The sequence below is a fragment of the Ptychodera flava genome, chromosome 21, assembly GCF_041260155.1.
Source record: "Ptychodera flava strain L36383 chromosome 21, AS_Pfla_20210202, whole genome shotgun sequence".
In the NCBI taxonomy this organism is placed as follows: Eukaryota; Metazoa; Hemichordata; class Enteropneusta; family Ptychoderidae; genus Ptychodera; species Ptychodera flava.
This window is the reverse complement of record NC_091948.1, coordinates 24,878,887-24,895,057: the sequence shown is the minus strand read 5'-3', so window position 1 is coordinate 24,895,057 and position 16,171 is coordinate 24,878,887. Positions and strand designations below refer to the sequence as shown.

The 16,171-nt window shown below is 38.7% G+C and overlaps 1 long non-coding RNA gene across 1 annotated transcript in view; it reads left to right on the top strand.

The window, feature by feature from the left end:
* Positions 1–16,171, top strand: part of LOC139121824 (uncharacterized) — a 42,567-nt gene that overhangs the window by 22,313 nt on the left and 4,083 nt on the right. Inside the window, exon 3 of the long non-coding RNA XR_011549356.1 lies at positions 14,994–15,347. This is a non-coding gene — a long non-coding RNA (uncharacterized lncRNA). The remainder of the gene's footprint in view (positions 1–14,993; positions 15,348–16,171) is intronic.

The following is a 16,171-nucleotide window of genomic DNA, read 5'->3' as shown; positions in this document are numbered from 1 at the left end:
TTCATTCGTCAAGTTCCGGTGAACTCATTTTTCTTTTCAGCATGATTTCATATTACAGGAATCCCATGCATGCGCTGCCATTAACAATCGACCATGAAATCCTATAAATGTACAAATTTGATGAATTATTGGTCCAGAAGCTCCGGGGTCCGTGGCAATTTATAAATATCATATCATATCAGATTAAATCCAACGGTATCTGGTGATCAATGATGGCTTTGTAATTTCTGCTCAGGGCTGTAATAATTACAAAAATTTACATATTCTTTTCATCTATCCGTTGTGAGTCTATAAACTCAGGCTTCATGTAAAGGGTTTGTAGTCAGACAGACATGGATCGATTGAAGTGTGGTGAAAAGGCATTCATTCGTAGTAAGATTGATGAAAATACATCGACACGTTTGCCCGTTGGACGTCGGTAAAAGTATCGATTCAAGAGAAAAAAATAGACAGCATGGAAATCTTGTTCCCCTGGGTAAATTGTTCGAAAACCGGACATGCATACAGATATGGACACAAACAAGAATAATTTCTCCCAGAGAACGTCTCCGCTGGAACAAAACGTTTTGAATTTTTCAGTTTCCTTTCACAGTATAAAATTGCAAAATTCAAATGTTCAGTTATTAGTCAAGGGGGGTTTTGTGAAATAGATTATAAATCCCATTTCATTGCCAGCAATCACGTTGGCGGCGAGATTATTGAAACAAGGTTCGAGATTGTCTGAGACCATAGAAGAAGAGGGGGCTATATACTGTATCTATCATGAAAGTGGAAAACATAAGACCAACCCGAATGGCAGCGATATAGCAATTTATTAGAATTTCAATTCGGTAGACACACTAGATGGTACCAAATTTGTCAGAGTTGTGATGTTTTGTCGGTCCGTGGCTAATGGCGGCCAAGTAAAATTCTAATATGTCCTGAACTCGACGAATTAAATTTAAGGCGTAATTTCAACTTTGTCCATGCATTTTAAGTAAACACAGAGACAGTTTGATTACTCTTTACTTCGTCAAAATATCAATCATATTTTTCCATACATCATGGCATCCCCATGAGTCACATTTGTCACACATTTTCATGGTTTCTTCTAATTTGGCACACTGCCAAGTTTATCGGTCCTGCCTGTCAAAAGTTCGTTACGGAGAATTATTTCGTTCTAATTAATCATAGAACACAAATTTTAAAGGCATGCTCAAATTAATTCATTTGTGGTCAGAAAATTTACGTACGAAGAATCAATCTTGGAGACTTTTAATAGTTTTTCCAAAAGTTTGGTTTGAATTTTAAAGATGGAGCTTCGTCTTTGGATAACATGCAAAGGTTAAGCTGACGAAATGCTATTATATCTAAAACGGCATGGATCATATAACATATGTATCCCAAGATTTGAATGTATGTTCATGTTTTGCATTAATAAAATTATCTCACTACCACTTTTTCATAGTTTTATACAGCTCTAGGGTGACTAGTCGGGTTGACTAATCGCACGCACTAGCACCCAGCATTTTGACGGCAACTGTATTCAAACACAGGCAGTAGAGCCGTCATTCTCCATCTACGATGCAGTTCCATCGCTCTCTCCCGTCACATTGTAATTCAGTTATCAAAGAAAAGCCTTCAAGCTGCCACAGAATGTCTCGTCGTTCCGAGGAAATTTGCTCGGAGACACTTACATCATGAAGCACGTTGGTATAAATTAACTTAGAATATTGCACAGGGCTGCCAGCGCAGACATTCTTTGAACTACTTTAAACTCAAGCGTTGTCAATCTTCAGCCTCGTTTTATAATTTAGAAAACGAGCTCACATCAATTTATAATTGTGAGCGTAGAGCAAGTAGAGAGGCTAAGCAATTCCTATTTTATATTACCACTTCTCTCAAATATACTCTCCTTTTATTTATAGGAATCCTTTCAGACGTTTTGTTTAATGAAACTAGTTACGGAATAGCGCAAGCAATTGCGCTCGTGCTATCCTGTCCGATTAGATGTAATTGTATCACCATAACGAAATAGTCGCCGAATTGTAGTGAAAAGGTAACAGTAGATTTTATTTTAACAAGTTTGTGCTGTTGTTGTGGTTGTCGCTATCGTAAATTCCTAGTAACTGTAGTAATCACCCTCGTCTCCTTGACTGTACATTGGAACAGATCGATTTAAAAGTTCCATTAACTACGACGTTCTAAAAATGTTCATCATTTTTCATTCTCTAAATGCCATCTTCTTCTTCTTCTCCTCCTTAAAATGTGTTGCAACGCATAGCATTGAAATATTAAATCTGGTCGGGCAAAAAATGAGTTATCAGCAAAAACATTCCCCTTACTGACATACCAGCAGTATTGCCAAATTAAACATTGGGTATTTAGATGTGTTTTTAGTGGGTGGGGAGTTGTAAAACAAGAAATTGACCCTAAAGACAACAAAAATGCTTGAAAATACATATTAAGGTAGAATGGAGCTTCGCTCCGAAACATCAGGATTGGTATCAGTTGTCTCTTGCTCGACAGTTATCTCTCTCATTCTTTCCTGTGTTTTAGGGTTTCAACGCATAAAATTACAAAATCTGTAAAATCAGACACACTGGAGATTTACTACCCTTCCAAGTTTCGTGTCTGCACCATCTAATTAATTCACAGAGACATCACGCAACCTAGACTCATGCATGTAAATGAGCACGCTGTTTGACATCGTCAAGCGTTCAACTTTGTCAGCGTATTCAGGTCCCATGCAACTATATACCGTGAAATGGAGACATAGTGGGAAAATATAAACCAACATACATTTAATAGTCTCCGGGCTTTTCATAACTATCCAGGCTCAAACTGGGAATGCGTAACATATGGCTGACTGGTGTAAAGGGAATTATAGTACCCTACTATGCAAGCCATAGGCTGGCATGACTTTGTTGTAAGACGAATTCTGTTTAACTCTGATAGTTTTTTCTATTCCGACACAAAGATAGTAGAATACATACCTAATACGATTTTTAATGCACCTTTTTCAGGAAAATGAAAGATGGCGTTACGCTTGGTTGGTTAATGATGAAACAGAATGGAACGGTTCCACATTTGGCACAGTGTCACAAACTGCTCAAACCAAATCAGTCCGTTTCCAATTGGGCAATGTTTTAATTTCCGCGAGTAACAAGGCTGATCTGATTTTCGCAGATAATGGAACGCAGTGCCTTTTAGTGTAGGAATTTCAAAGTTGACGTTTTGAGAATGTAATAAAAGTAGATGTGTCAACCACTCAGCTCGACAATGACTTGAAAGCTTTTTACTTGACTTAGTTTTACGGTTCGTCAAAACGTTAGGGCAAATATCTTTTCTTTGAAGCGGTGACTCTGTAAGGTTCAGTATCGTGTGTATCGGTGATTAAGATCTGTGATAAAATCCGGAGAAGCGTCTGGTTTCAGAAATATCTGTTAAGGGGTCTGGTGCGCGCATTTTGTCGACGCAAGAGTCATGACGCCAGGACGGAAACACACCCGTACCGACTTCAGAAAAGTTTTTTAACTCGATCTAATTTGGCAAATTATCGCAGTATATACAGACGGACCCTTTTGACGCTTTGACGCCATAGTCGGATTTCCATTTATGTAACCTTCTGTTAGGGGCCAGACATCAGCCTACTACGCGAGTATAGCAATATTATCTCTGCGTGAATGAATCATTTCAAGAAGTCAAAGGAAATGAACCTGTGATGGGTCTGTAATATGACTCCCCCAGGTTGTGGCCGTCTCTGACATGCAAACTAAGAGCCAACTAAGAATATATATATATAATATATATAATATATATATATATATATATATATATATATTATATATATATATATATATATATATATATATATATATATATATATATCCCACTTAATTTGGTCGGCTGAGAGTAAGTTTGAGAGAACTTGGGAAAATATCGTAGAGAGTGAATGGATTGGGTGATTTCCCGACACAAGTTTTTGTTTGTATGTTTTATATATATATATATATATATATATATATATATATATATATATATAATATATATATATAATATATATATATATATATATAATATATATATAGTTGTCCACTAGTAGATTCCCTCTTTTTGTGAAGTTACAGTTTTTAAACTATTCTCCGCCCTTATTCTTATATTCCGTAAAGCAATAAAATGTTAAAAAACGTAGAATTCTAGTCAATGAGGATTTTATCTACCATATTCATTGCAAGATTCAGTTCATGAAATGAATATTTGTTATAAGTTACAGAATAGTTCATAGCCGACGCCGTCAACAACTATCATGTGATGGGATCCTAAACTTCCTCGCCTGAACTCAGGCCTGGCCTGAACTTCTAAAATGTAATACTATTGAACGCAAACAAGAGGCGTCCAGATATCCTGCGCTCTTAACGCCAAACAAATAAAGATGTCTGCCAAAAAAAAGTCCATCTGTGGCTGACTTCCTACAATCACATTTGTTTCTCTTTTAGTACAGTTCTTATGTTTTTAATAAATCTGCTATCATAAAATGTTAAAGCTTTGCATGCGTTTCGAATGGCCAACGTCTAGAAGACATTCGTTTAGGATTAGTGCAGATGTGGATGATGTGTCAATCATGTTGATCTTTATTCCGTACCAGGAAAGAGCAATAACGTAGTTGAAATCTTAAGAGAAGGGTTCCTTCGAAATCACTCCTCTGAATACTTGCATCGGAACGTCGATGGCGGCGCTTTGATGGCGTTTGGCGCCTTGCGTGTCGCACATATTATTAATTTCAAAAACTGAAAGTCTTTAGTCTGAAGTGTCCAACAAATTGCCTGTCACATAACCTCAGCGCAAGGAGTTCACTTTTTCACAAAGTTCGGCGCTCAGAAAATATGCACTCTGCGTAAGTTCAGAGTTTACTTGAGTTCGGTTAACCGAAGGATATATCCACCGCATTTGTTTTTGTAAGCGGGCGAAAATCTACATTCTTTTAAAGCTCCATAAGCTGTACCATTTGGCTATTTTTTCAGAACTTTTGTTTTGTGATTTACCTATACTTTCCGCATTGAACCGTAAACTGTAATTTAATGCCAAGTATTTAGCATATCAGCACAACCTATATGAGTATAATTTCCGTTGTTATTGTTGAAAATTGTATTCAAGTCCGGACTAGAGTTCATTTGTAAACAATAAACAGTGATCACTACCACATACAAGCTGTGTTGACAAAAAGAATACTCGAAATTTCAGCATCATGACAAACGGATTAGGGTCAGACGCTGTAGTTGATATACAGAAGCAGAATATTGAAAAACTTGCCAAAAGTTAAGCTTCTGTCCCTTTAAGTTACAGTGAAATCATCAAATCTAAGGCAGTTTAGACAACAAATGTACCGGTGCTCATTTTACATGAAAAATTATCCGTAGCTGGTGATAGTCTTCTCTAAGGATGAAAACAATCTAGGTTGATCACACTTAGATTAATTTAGAGATGTTGAAATCAGGGGCTGGGCTGAAATAGTGTTTATCTGTACCACGACAGTATCGACAGCTCACGTGTCTACACCAAATCGTTGGCATGTGCGTTCTCCAAAATTATGAGCTGACCTCCGTGTCCCCGGACTATAAATACGAGACAGCAGCCACTAACTTTTGTCAAGTTATACATGCTGTGTTCGAACTACGGCTGTACAATCAATCAATCAATAAATCAATCAATAAATCTTTATTAACCCATGACTGGGCAATTGACATTGCAGCAGTGACAAACACAATGCATCAATCATAAAACATGACAATCTAATAAAAAACAAAAAGGTTAAAATACCAAACAGCACATCCAATAAGTAAAAATGACAGAGAGAAAATTAAAAGGAAATATATGTTGATAAAAAAGTTTTTAGTTCTGTTGGTTTTAAAAGCCGGTACTCTGAAACGGCAACCGGATGGTAGCAAGTCAAACTCGTTTTGTAGAGGGTGCTGAAACTTGGAATGTATGATGGAATTCCCTTTACGTAAAACATGTTTCTCGTGCAAGTCAGTGGGGCCCACTTGTTGTTCTCCGATAATATTGCTGCAGACTTTAACTATCTTACTAATTCTGTTTCTGTTCTTGACATTTAAATTGCCATACCAGCAGACCATTGAAAAAGTGCAAATACTTTCAATAAAAGATTTATAAAATAACGTCATCAGAGACTTATTTACATTAAATTGGTTCAACTTCCTCAGGAAAAACACACGTTGCTGACCTTTACTACAAATAGCATCGACATTTTCATCCCAGCATAACTTATCATCCACTGTAGAACCAAGATACTTGCTGACTATCTCAATTTCCGAGCCGCCTATAACTGTTGGCTCCGGAGAAGATTTGCTCCTTCTGAAATCAATGCACATGTCTTTTGTTTTACCAACATTCAATTGTAGAAATGATCTATTACACCATTCGATAAAATCATCTACTATGGGACCGTGGCCGGTCTCACAATTATTCTATAAACTGCAGCATGACAATAGCCGAGTCGTCGGCAAACTTCAGAATATGTCTATTCACGTGTTGACTTCTACAGTCGTCAGTGTACAATATGTATAGCAGGGGAGATAGAACACAACCTTGAGGTGAACCCGTAGAAGTAAAGCGCATTTTTGACATACACCTGTTGACCCTCACACACTGAGATCTATTTGTTAAAAAATCTAAAATCCACCCGACTAATTTAAAATGCAAATTGAAACAAGGCATGTCAAGGGCATATCATCGTGCTCCGGGTCTAGTAATCATCTGATAAACATCTGCCATTTTGTCTTTCTGTTTTAATAACGCTACTCCCGATGGTGGTGGACGGGTACTTGACACGTGCTTTGGGAAAGAGAGGGTTATCAGCACATCACGGAATCATACGTGCTCATAATATCAACTCTGAGTGCTCAGTTTCTTGAACGAGCGGACGGGATCAGCGGTGTTCGTGTTTGGTCCAGCATAAAGTCTGCATCAACAAGCGTTTAATAACAATCCTTCATTTACTCGAGTCTTTCAAATAACCCAAGACTGTTTATTACTAGCTCTGGCTCACGCAAAACTGTACTGCGATCTGCAATTTTCAGTTTTTGAACACTATCCATCGACAACCGAAGTAATAAACGAACTAGATTTTTAGCGAGGGACGAACAATTTCTGGACAGAACTATAAAAAATAAACTTCTATAGCATAACAGCGATAAAAATTCATCAAGTGTAACTTCAGTATAATACCTTTAGTTACTCAAGTTTAGTAGCTTAAACAGACATGTTTCAGAAAAATACATAGTTGTCAATCATACACTTAGAAAAAATTACCTCTTTCCTTGAAGTGCCAGGGTTATGAATGAGAACATGAAATACAGTATTTTATTGGGTTAGTGTGCAGCATTAAACTTAGTATCAGAGTGTCATTTAAATACAAAATGAGGTCCTTTTACACAAGATTCGGGGTGCAGTTTTATAGCTATATAAAAAGTTTTACGAGATACCAACACAATAACAATCCATCACTACAGTCCTTAAGATTGCCTATTCGGTTTGTTACTAGCACATAAAATAAAACTGCGTTTACCAAATTTTCGCTTTTTGAATAATATCCATCGTTAATTTAAAAAAGGCGGAAGAACCTTGTGGCATGTCATCGAAAGGAAAACGACGAAATCGCACCGCTAGCCTAACCACAGACCCTGTAAGCTCCCTCTCATCAACAACCGACGGACCCTGGGACCTCGGAATATGTAAATCTGATCTGTTAGGCACGTAAGCCCCGAGCACAAGTAAATGTAACGTTTTAGATCTAAACGCTTGCTTGTTTGGCTTTGCTGGTCGAAGCTATGGCTGTCCGAGAGGGCATGTGCAATACCAGGAATGAACTACTTGTGTGTGCGTTTAACCCAAGTCGCCATATGCAAAAGTGACCTGAGTTAACTTTTCTCGCAGTACAAACACTCGTATTGGAATCGCAGACTACGGTGTTTCCTTGATGGTGCCATACATGAGGCGCCGTCCGTGTGATACATGGTATTCGAATTCTCGACTTGATCTGTTTTAACCAGGGCGTTGAAGGGTTTAAAGGTGTCTGCTCTCATCAACTTCCTAAGATCAGGTGGTGAGGATCGGATAAATTTGCAGGCATTTTCATTGCGCAGAGAGTCAAGGGGGAGATGAAAATACATTATCTATATCTATATGCATAATGACTTAACTCATTACACACAGCAAAGCCATCTGCTATATCGTATGCATTTTTATTTTCTCATTTGGAGTTGTATGAAATTTTTTTTGCGTAATTCAGAAGAAAAAGCAGTCAATCAACATGATTGATGAGGGTCATGAAAGATCAGGACGACATCTTCGTAGGGACTGGCGAATGATGTCAGTGTTTCATACGCTGGTGTCAAAAGCGTCGAGAAACAAATTTGCACTAATATGTGTGTCTACTAACTTAGCTGTCAAATATACCTAACCTCTAAAATATATATATTAAAACTTCGCAGCCAGCTGTACGCCATTCATTAGAACTTCCACCTCTGCTTCATCAGTCATGTTATCGCATGCGCACTTCTGTGATTTTTTACGCCTTTGCTTGAAACTGCATTGACACAAAACATACATCAAATGTTATCTTGGCTAAGCCCAGGCTACTGATTTATCAGTTGGGCTTGGTAAGAATATTTTACATTGCGTGTGTGCGTGATTTTCCCAATATCATGTCACGTCACGCAGTGTCAGCGACTATTGAAAATACTCTTTGTAAAATGCGATAAGGCCACAAAAGACATTACACGAGACGATCGAGAAAATGATTTCAGTGCATGAATGGTATTAAACTTTAAAAACGAATAATTTGTACCACTGAATTACCTAAATGTTTACCGATATTTGAAATTCAAAATGGCCGCCACTATTGTGTAATCTCTCTAGGGGAAAATGAAGTTCCTAATTTTGACAAAACTAAGTCGGTGAAAACCTAAGTTTACTCCGTGTTACTCAAAAATGAACCCGTACAAGTGGTAGGCCCAAAGAATATATTGGAAAAGTTTGAGAGTCCGAATATCTGTACCCGAGGCGCATTCTACCTTAAACAAAGAAAATTCACGGCTGAATATATGCTATTGCGCCCAGGGCTCATTATGTAACTGTTATTAATATGTTTTATAAACGTAACATAGGTTCACAAAGAGGATCTTTTGCCCAGAAACAGAGATACACTGAAAACGTCGTAGACTCTCTCTCAACTTCTCGAAATGTCCTGGAGAGCCAGTATTTTATGAGAGGACCATTCTGCGAACTATAGAATAATACAGACACATTTCAGCAGTTGTACCGTGTTCAAATTTGACTTGTACCAATCTTGTCAACACTTTAAGCATTAAATTATGCTGTGAAATTAAATTGACATGAATTGAGCACGCCTTAATCGGAAACAGACAGAGATGGCGATTTCGGTCGACCGCAATCATGATATATTGCATCTGTCGCGTTGAGCCTGAAAGTTAGATCAGTCTCTGGAGACATATGAATCATATTTCTGTCGTTGAAGTGACTCTGTTGTGGTCAAAATTATGCCCCAGAACACCTTCTATCATTTCTGTCAGGGTCGATACCTACTATAAGGCTACGAAAATGGCGAGCTGATAGGTGTGACTCTGCAGAAAAAGAACGTTCGATATCCTATCCTGCGCGAATTGGAAGACTGTCTCTTGCCTGCAAAATGGTGAATATTTTCATGCATTCGGCCATTTCTTGTCAACTTGTAGAATGAACAGAATCTTAGCATGGTAATGGTTACGGCCTATCAATTAGAATAATGTTCAAACTATTGAAAAAAAAACTGCTCATAGGGCACATCGGCAAATCTGATGGCGCGCTTCATCAAAAACAGTTAAGTGCAGACGAATATGGATAAAAACTACATTACCGTGAATAACATTGTAAAATTATATGGACAGTTCCGCGCTCAGCCATAGATTAAACATTTCTACATTTAAAACGGCACATAAAGTCGCATTCGTTACTTTCAAACTCTCTCTCTCTCTCTCTCTCTCTCTCTCTCTCTCTCTCTCTCTCTCTCTCTCTCTCTCTCTCTCTCTCTCATCTCTCTATCTCCTCTCTCTCTCTCTCTCTCTCTCTCTCACAAATATATATATAAATATAAATATACATACATACATACATACATACATACATACATACATACATACATACATACATACATACATACATACATACATACATACATACATACATACATACATACATACATACATACATACATACATACATACATACATACATACAAACAAACAAACAAAAACTTGTGTCGGGAAATCACCCAATCCATTCACTCTCTACAATATTTTCCCAAGTTCTCTCAAACTTACTCTCAGCCGACCAAATTAAGTGGGCTTTGCCAGCAATCAAAACACTGATAAGTGTCTCAAGAGTCGTATATAATCTCTTGAGTTTTATATATCGATTCCGGCTCTCAGCAGTTATAGCTGCTCATCGTCTCCTTTCAGGGAATAGCTTGCCAAAGGGCGTCGGGATACAGAAACGGAGTAGTGGCCTAAAGTCTTCCACGATAACACCGTTTATTTCTTAAACATGGATGTTCCATATATCCAGGTGTTTTCCCTTCTTCCATCTAACTCCTTCTACCTGCCCCCCATATCCTCTTATATACAGTGCTTATTTGCATATAATGAAAATATAAACTTATCATATCATCCTCTGTACACGTGGATATCACGTGTGATCAGACCCTCTCACTCTGCTTCGTCAATATCATTATCATTTAATGGTTTTGTTTATGATTCTTGACTTATTGGCCACTAGGCGAAAGGTAACAAGTGTGTGTATCGCGTAATAATAGCAAAGTTACCGTCCAAGTGAATGATCTTAACGCAGAATAACACCCCAAATTCCTTGTAACCGCGAACTTATCCGTTGAGATCATAGCCCACGACCATTGAGAGTACAATCCTTAAATGATCTCCAAGTCATTGTTTCTCCAACCCCGATATCGTCGTTCTCCTGGCTTTTGTATCGATTTCTCAGCACAATTTTAATCTTTCATTTACTTTCGTGTGTTGTAGTTTTGAGGGCACAGTTGCGGGATGACAGGCCCGATTGACCAGGTTATAGTTGCATACGTATTACAGCCTTCGACATAAATCTATCGGTCCGTCCGTCCTTCCATCTATCTATCTATCTATCTATCTATCTATCTATCTATCTATCTATCTATCTATCTATCTATCTATCTATCTATCTATCTATCGATCTATCGATCTATAGATCTATAGATCTATAGATCTGTCTGTCTGTCTATCTATCTACTCTATCTATCTATCTATCTATAGATCTATCATTCTATAGATCTATCGATCAATCTATCAATCGATCTACTATATATCTATAAATCTATCTACCTTTCTATCTGTCTGTCTGTCTGTCTGTCTATCTATCTATCCATCCATCCATTCATCCATCTATCTATCTATATACCCATCCATTCATCTATCCATGATCTATTTATTATTCCTTTATCGACGGTCTTCATTTCACGTGTTGAAATTAAGATCCTTCAAAGTGACTATATAATTATCACAACCGCGAATAACAACAGTAATAAAATATGCAACAGCGTTACTAATAGCAATACAAGAGTCGAATGCTTTCACTCAGCATTGCGGCTAATCATAGAACGATATTTATGTCGGTTAAGTAAATAGGGTACGCTGAACTTAGATCAGAGCATAAAATCAGAATAAAAATGAAGTAATTTGGCTAAAGGAACAATATTGATTCCTTCGGGTCGAATTTAGAGACTGATGAGCATAGATCGAATCCCGTTTACATATCTGATATGTTTTCATCCATTCATGCGTTCAATAGCTGGCAATTTCGCCCGGGAGAAAAAGCGTCCACCATGGGAAGCCCTGTCCCACAGGGTAGCATTTAAATGCGGCAAGGTGGTCGGCCAACAGTCGTGAGTTGCATATGAATGGATGCTCTGGTTTATGTCAAATTAACGCGCAAGAAAAGTTTAGTGCTTTGCATCATATATTAGTTCAGAGTACAAAGTTGCTCAAAATTGACGAGCAGAGACACTCGCATACGTGTCCGTGCCTTTCCGGGACACACGCTATGCATTCTGGGAAGGGCAATATTCAAAAAAAAAAACCATGGAACATGGCATCGTTATCCTATCAATCAATGCGTGACATTGTACTTGAACTACTGTAGCGCTGTTTGCGTGTTTCTCAGGTTCAAAGACGGGGAGCGACAACAAGGGACAATTTTATAGGTGCGCTTGACTGGAATAATATGCATGTGGGGGCCCCTTTTTTGAGAATTTTACTGGCGTATGGCACTGCGCAAATTCCGGCCCGTCTTGTCGAAGCTTTTCCGCAAGCTCCCTTACAAAAATACCAATGACCTACAATCTTCTGTATTAGAGACAGCATTTCATTGGAAATTGGCGTTCTACCCCATACCTTGGAAAATTTTAGCATTTTGAAATCCTACTGCCTTCTCACACTATAGGCGCAAACGGCACATTTCACAGGTGACTCTACAACTGAAGGCGAACTTGCTACCGTGTCATTAATGAAGGTTTTGCCTGCGTGACTGCGGGTGATCGCGAAGACGATAACAGTTCTATCAGTGTGTGAAAACTATTTGTAGGATTGATTGAGGTGATGTGACCATGCGCTATATTGCTTCCCTGTCATGTTTTGGAGGTTATTTAAGACACGGTTGGACTCCATACAGTGTTTTCTACGTTTTCAAAGGTTAATTGCGGAAGTATGATAATGGCTATTCTCGTCGGATCTTCTCAAGGTCATGTTTGTTCAGCACCGACGACGATCTAGCTAATAACTCTGCAAGTACGTCAATCTAAAAGAACAAGAACCCCGTCGTGAATTATCCATCAAATACCTCTTGATTGACTCACGGTGAAATCACTTTTGGATGCATGGCAGGAGCAACATTCGTAAAATTCGAAGAGAGCGAAAGAGTGGAATCACCACAATAGCATTGAACTGGAGACTTTTCGTACTCCCGGTCAATGAGCATGTACGTTTTCTTACTTCCAAATGCCAGGACTAATATCTTACCAGTCTCTTAGGTTCAAACCGCGTGAAACACAAAGCCACCGATAAGAAAGTTACGTATACTTGTGCGCACATCCATTCTCGCGTGTTCTCCTCGCAATTCATTCACCTGCGGTCTAGGGTGACCGTATTCCCAGCGCCCCTTCCTTTCATGCTCGCTAAACTTTTCAATGTGCAATCAATCAATCGATTCGCGGCTCAGTAAACAACGGGCAATATTTCCCTTGAGGATTCGTTGACTGTGTTCTTTCACAGTTGAATTCATGAACCGACTTTGCAACATGATATATTTCTTAAGAACGTTCAGCTTCGCATCGTTCTTGAGACGAGGCTGTTTGATATTAGACTTCAAGATGAAAAACGCAAGCGCTCTCCTTGCATTGTGTTGTTCGTCAAAGAGTTTTTGTGGAGCGGCGGAACATAAAAACTGGACTTCAATTCACCATTCGTGTCCAACTATCTCTCTCCTTCCTTTCCCGTTTGTCTGTCTATCTGTCTGTCTGTCTGTCTGTCTGTCTGTCTGTCTGTCTGTTAGTTCGTTTGTGTCACCTTTGTGCGTCTCCGCCCAGATCTTTCAGTTACCGCTTGTACGTTTTTTCCACTTGAAGTCCCTCTCTTTGACACTATACCTGCCCCCCACCCCTAGCCTCTCCTCCTTGCCTTCTCATTTTGCGTATCATGTGTGTCGCAGATGTCCAGGTTATTAGGTCTTACGAACATTTGCCAAAGTAGCAAAGTCCCAGCTTGCAAAAGGCAAAATCCACGCAATCAATGGCCATTCAATAGCATCGGTACAGTCTAGTAATACTATCATTAAAGATTTTATTTTCCCATCGAGATTAAAAGTCTGCTGAAAATCATTAAATGTATATTGAATATTCCCAGAACTTTTCAATAACAAAATCTTCATTAATCACTGACACTGGACATACAATAAATATGGCACAAATACTCCTGTTTTACCGGTTTATTCAAGTTCAAAAACAACATGCGTCATGGTGTATAAGCATAGAAGATGAGATGGCGGGGAAAGCTGACGGCTTCCAATGGCGTATACTGATTTGCACGAAAATGCATGCGTAAGTGAACTTTTGGAACTTCGATATGCTGTGGGCAATAGATTAAATGTGTTGATACAGGTAACAAACTAGTGTTGAAATGGTAGAGCTACAAGCAACCAGGGCGTAACTCGATACCATCAACTGAGATTAAGTGTATCCTTTGACAACGCATACGGCGACCTACTGCTAAGTCAAAATAGTGATTCAGGCGAAATAAAATATATGTGTACTAACACACGTGCGATTGCTGGTGATTTTCTCTCCTGATTTTGTCAGTTCGCATTTCTCTTGAATTATGCTGGATTGGTTGAACGAGAGTACGAGTTAGGGTACTTGATGTTGAGCGCCCTCTCCTCCTTGTTTTTACCCCTCATGTGTCAGAACAAATTGCGGTTGAATCCTGGCAGCTCTTGATGAACTGGCGCGAACAATTCCAACAAAATGGCCATTAATTGTGAGAGAAATTTACCTTACACTCATGTTAAGCATGTTTGCGCTAACTTCTGCTTAGTTACGATTTACCATGGTCGTTTTAACTGCGCTACATGGAATGATTATTCGTTGCCTGTGACCCTACGGGGCACAATAGAATGGATCTAGGCGCGCGCAAAAAAAACATTAAAGTTTACGCGTGAACGTCAGGTACGCGCTGTTGGCGCCGCCGCGATTTCTCACTACGCCAAGTGTAGGTCAAACACCGCGGAATAGAATCGACAATATCTTATGCTTACTTAACTACAATTGCAACACGTTTACTTTACAAATCTCGCCTCAAAGATTTGATACATTAAGTGATTCATGATACATTTTACAGGTGTCAGCGGCGCCTTACCCGAGAAAGAACGTCTTTAAATGGGAAACCTTATCTGGTCAAGTCCTTTTTGAAGTGGCTCATGTGCAAGATTTCACATGTGGAAGTAACGTACCAACGTCATTGAGGCAAATGTGAGAAGATTTTCAAGAGGTTGCAGTAGCGTAGAAATGGCGCAGTAATCGTTATATGGAGTGTCCGAAGCGAAGAATGTTGACAACAGCCTAATTCTACATAATTCTACCAATAATATATAAATTTGTATCTGCAAATATCTATCGTTTCTTCTTGTCACCAGGACGGCATTCGTTAGCTTGGGAAATAATTAGCAGTTAGCGGTTAGCATGTCAGAATGAGGTATGCAATTTTCACTTCTAAAATTTTCCACTTATTACTGGAGAAGCTCATATATACCTTTACCAGAATTATACATCTTTGTCGGGCTTACGTCATTCAGATACTAGTGAAAAGGCGCCAAAGTTGAAGATGCATTGCAACTTTTGCTGTATTTTGACCAACCGACCTGCCGAATCTGATAGTCCATCCAATACTCTAGGCCATCGGGTCGGATTTTGCAGCATAGCTGTTCATACCATCTGTCCAGAGAAGGCGACACTTTTCAGCTGTGAATGGTATCCCCGAAGTCTGTGCAGTACATCACGTACGTGATATTCGAGTTTGGTGTCAAAATGGCGCCACATAAATTTCTTTTCTGAAAATTATATGATTCCGTTGTTAAAGTCACGATTTCATGAAGAGAAAAAGCTGCACCAGATGGATTCTTTTAGTGAGACAAATGTGGTATCTTTGCAAATTATTTCGGTTATTCATTTGAGCAACAATTTATGTCGTTCTGTCTCTTCACTGAAATATGCTAAATTTTCAGTCTTAAGCTCTCTGCTCCAGCCCTGCTAGTAGTTTAAACAATAAATGCTCGGCATAATTTCTGGTCCGTACCAGAAATTATGTCATCGACATATTCTCATGTTATATGTATACGCATGGTGTGGGTAGAGCTCTGAGTGACAATCCAACATGTTTCAGCCAGCGGAACAACATCAATACATGTAAGTTTTCATATGAAACAAAAACAACCGAAATAATTTGAAAAGAAACTACTTTGCCCTTTAAGGTAGAAAGCACCTCGGGGACAGACATTCAGATTCTCAAACTTTTACAAT